Consider the following 4,523-nt stretch of genomic DNA (forward strand, 5'->3'; position numbering starts at 1 on the left):
ATCTCCCCTCATCTCTCATCTCCCCTCCCATCACCTTCCCTCCCCTCCACTCCTCTTCCCTCCCCCATCTCCCCTCATCTCTCATCTCCCCTCCCCTCCTATCACCTTCCCTCTCCTTCCCTCCCTTCACCCCCCTCCCCTCCCCTCTCTTCATCTCCCCTCATGTCTCCTCATCTCCCCTCATTTCTTCTCATCTCACCTCACCTACTACATATGGAAGAGTATAATATGATGAGGGGGGAGATGGGAGGAGAAAGGGAGAGAGAGAGAGAGCCCATTGTTGGGTTCTTTCTCAGAGAGGTTTGTGGAAAAGGAGCTGGACTTTCTTTCCAATAGCTTCCCCTGTTGGCTCATGAAAACTGGAAGGTGGGAGCATCAATCCCTTCATGATGAGGCCATGCCCTACTCTAAAACTGTCCGTCAAGTTATGTCCATCACCCCTCAGGCGTCAGTCTTGTCTCACTTATCCCTATCCTGAGATCCTGACAGTAAGGCCACATTGATGCTCAGCCAGCGCTTGTTTAATGGTGAAAGGGTGAATTTCAGGAACCAAAGGGTTCTGCAATAGGAACACGACCTTCCTAGGCAGCTTAATGCTTTTCAAGACCTTTGGGGCTTAGCTTAGTGGTAAGTTGGGGCCAACGGTGATCACGGGATACAATGATCAAGTTCACAAATTATCCTTGGGTTTGTATTTAAATTCCCGGCGAAAAAAAAATGTTACCTTCCTTAAATCAGGCTTTATGCCTCTGATGCAGGTGTTAGAGTGTGAAAATACTGGCTGAGCTCAGCTCCCTGGCGTGAAATGCAAAGTCTCAGGAAATTCAAACCTACTTGTCAATGGCAGCCCAGGTTTCTTTTATTAATGGTCACTAATGGTCTGCAATCAAGCCACACCTGTGAGAGGCAAAATACCAATTGCCTTGTTTGTGGGAAGTGAGTATGCTTTATCAACTTGCTGATTATTCCTTCTCTCCCAAGGTATCAGGCGAGGGACGTTTGTGCAGAGCGAGGGGGAAAATGGCCACTTAGCTGTCTAAGGAGGCGGTGTGGAGCTACCACCGCGTTAGAGGCACACAGCTGAGACTCTAAAAACCCTACTCTGTCACTAACTAGCTGTATTTGTCCCTTTTTCTGTTCTTTTAATGGACTGCCAACAGCTGGGGAACTTGAACAGGAATGAGGCATATTTAGCTCTCTATCCAGGAGGCGGACAGGGTGAGCAGTGTGATACTAGCAAGGACGCCAAGGCCATATCAGCTCGTGACTGACAATGGCGTGATGGTAGGAACACGTGGGGAGAATGAAAGCTTCGCCAGTCACTTCTGAGGACAGGTGACCCAATGGTCCCAGGGGCTACCACTACACCTTCTGCTTAAAGTGTCCTCTCCACTGTCACACTGTTGCCCAGGCTGGTCTTAAACTTGAGATCCTACTGCGTCAGCTCCCCAGATGCTGGAATTCCGTGCCTGGCTTTCACCATCTTTCAACACTGCTACACTGACCATTGATGAACCTCGGAGCAGTGACCCACACCAAGCCTTTACCAGAACCTCAGGCTAAGGCCCCCTTTCTTCCCCGTGAGACTCTGTTAATCACACTGTCTTCTGGGTTGATCATGAGGATTAAGTAGGTCAATATCTTCCACCAGCCTCGTGCGCTTCCTAAGTTCGACACTTTCATTCCTGTCCTTTTGGATGGTTTCCTAGGAATTCTGTCAATGCGTTTAACTGTCTGAAGTCGAGGTATGCCCACATTCTGGTTTTCTGGATGCTCCCTCCATCACAAGTGAAGAAGAAAGGATTCCTGACCTGGGTCACAAATGAGTTGCTAGGAGACATCGATGAGAGGGAGAGACGGACTGCTGACCTGAGAGCGGTTTGGGGCAACAGACACAGCCTCCTTGGCAGGCCCAAGCAGCTCTGTGACTCTGAGTTTGGGTCCTATGTCCATTAGTTTGACAGGACGGTCATTATAAAATATCCCAGACCTCGTGGTTTAAACAGTGGGGACCCATTTCCTCAGTGGGGACCCATTTCCTCAGTGGGGACCCATTTCCTCACAGGACTGGAAGCGGAAGTTCAAGACCAGGTTGCAGGTAGGAGGGCTGCGCTCTCTCTGACTTACCAGTGCCGTCTTCTCCATGGCTTTAGCACGGTCTTCCCTCCATGTGGGTCTGTGTTCGGCTCTCCCCTTCATATAAAGACACCAGCCCTCATCGTTAACTTAGTCACCTCTTCAAAAGCTCGGCCTCTAAACACAGATCCATTCTGAGGTCTTCGTGCCCAGGACCTCAGCACATGACTTGGGAGAGAAAGGACATAATTCGGTCTAAGAACCCACAGATTTGGTGCTAGAAGAGCAGCAGGTAGCCCACAGTCCAGGAGACAAGTTGACACCTCATTCTCTGAGCCACCTCGTTATGTTCCGTCTCTACTGCTGGGACTTGCTCTTGGTGTGGGAGAGGGGGGAGCACACACACCTGACCCTTTCTGGGGACTCCACAACCCTGTCGCACTGTATTGTCCCTCTTCCTCGGTCTGTCCTGGTTTTCAAGGAAATACAGTGTTGCAGCTGACAGTGGGAGCTGAGAGTCCTGCTACACTCTAGCCTGTCTTCCAGGGCCTGGACCTTCAGCCCTTGTCCTAGCTACTTTTCTGTCTGCTTGACACAAGCTAGTCATTCCTGGAAGAGAGAGAGCATCATCTGGGAAATGCCCCCACCAGATTGGCAAGTCTGCGGGACGTTTTCTGGATTGAAGAAAGATGTGGGAGGAACCGGCTCACAGTGGCGTCCCAGGTGGTCCTGGGGTTTGTAAGAAAGTAAGGTGAGCGAGGCGGTAGACAGCATTTCTCCACAGTCTCTGCTTCAGATCCTGTCTCCAGGGTCCTGCAATGAAGAACATGGAAGTGTTAGCCAAATAAACCCTTTCCTCCCCGGACTGTTTTTGGTCACTGTTTTTATCACAATAGAAAGTTAACTAAAATAGACTTTTTTTTTTCTAAAGACAGGATTTCTCTGTGTAGTTTTGGTGCCTGTCTTGGAACTAGGTTTGCCTTGAACCCACAGAGATCTGCCTGCCTCTACCTCCCGTTTGCTGGGATTAGAGGCATGCGCCATCATCGACTGGCAAGATAATCTTTTAACACACAGGCTTTAAAAAGTCTCTGGATTCTATCACTTCTGCTGAGAGTTTCAAAAGTATGAAATCTTCAAAGAGTAATTAAAAAAAAAAAAAGATAGCCTGTCCCCAAATTTCAAAGCTGGGAAGTGCTATCCCTGTCTTTTTTGTTATCGGATTCTTTCCCTGGGGCTTCCAACTGGGATGCCCTTTTTACTGAACTTCGAGGAGGAAGCCACAGGGTCTGAGGGTCCTTAGGGAAATGAGGAGGGGCACTCAGTGGTTCATATGAGCCAAGTAGAGCCCTGAGTCTTGACTCTTGGTGAACCCTGGCCAGCCAAGATGTTCCCATTCGGAACCACTGAAAGAGCCACTTACTTGGCGCTTGCCTTGGGGACCAGGTGACTGCTACCTGAAGGTCAGGGAGCATTCTCCCTGTTTTTTGGTGCCACTCTTTGTTTCCTTTGCCACAAAGGAAGACAGCTGTTATTGATATTATATAGATGAATATTATAAATCCTGCCTCTGTGGCTTTGGACAAGTGGCCAGAAACCTCCAAGACTTAGTTACCATAATGGTAAGATGGGCTAGCCATGGTGCCTTACCCCAAAGAACTGCAAAGACCGAATGAGGTACTTAGGACCACATCCTATGCCTGTTGGCAACAAAATCCTATAGAAACATTCTGAACAGATTACTAATAGAGTCTAGGTGGTGGTAATAGTGGGTAAAAAAAAAAAAAGAAAAAAATTTCTATGGAGTAACTATATTTAGCAACAAATCTCTCCAATTCTCTGGTAATAAAAGGACTTTGTTTTGCTCAGAGTCCCCTTGAGTCCCACAATCGTGCTTATATATAGTGTCTTTTGTCCCAGAATCTTGGAGAAGCTCTGAAATCAAAACATGACAAGAATTGGATGGTTGCAAAAAGAAAAGTGACAATTGGCTTTTGTTTTTGAACAAGCTCGCCTTCCCTTCCCAGTGTGCAACTTGGCAGCTGGGTATGAGCATGCGTCTGTATATGACCCCAGTCTAGCCATGAAGGACACAATGACAGCTGCTTATAGCTGGGTTCTGGAGATGGAGTGATGAGAGAAGGAACCCCACAATGCTCAGAAGGTGGAATTAAGAGGGCTGAGCAGAAGGGGTTTCTAGGGGTGTCTGCCTTTCCTATCCATCAGGTCAAGCATTTTACATATGTACTCTCATCAGCTGATGTGATGGATGAAGATGGTGTGTGTGTGTGTGTGTGTGTGTGTGTGTGTGTGTGTGTGTGTGAAAGTGGCAGGTGTGGTGTCATTTATACAAGTGACAGAGGAGGGGCTCATCCTGGGCCTGCCCTTCCTTCCTTCCTTCCTTCCTTCCTTCCTTCCTTCCTTCCTTCCTTCCTTCCTTCCTCCCT

At 48.3% G+C, this 4,523-nt stretch overlaps 1 protein-coding gene across 2 annotated transcripts in view; it reads left to right on the top strand.

Annotated features, from left to right (window-relative positions):
- Vrk1 (VRK serine/threonine kinase 1) overlaps positions 1 to 4,523 on the top strand; it is a 93,666-nt gene that overhangs the window by 659 nt on the left and 88,484 nt on the right. The gene's annotated exons all lie outside the window — the stretch shown is intronic.

This window comes from Microtus ochrogaster, chromosome 1 (assembly GCF_000317375.1).
Source record: "Microtus ochrogaster isolate Prairie Vole_2 chromosome 1, MicOch1.0, whole genome shotgun sequence".
NCBI lineage: Eukaryota > Metazoa > Chordata > Mammalia > Rodentia > Cricetidae > Microtus > Microtus ochrogaster.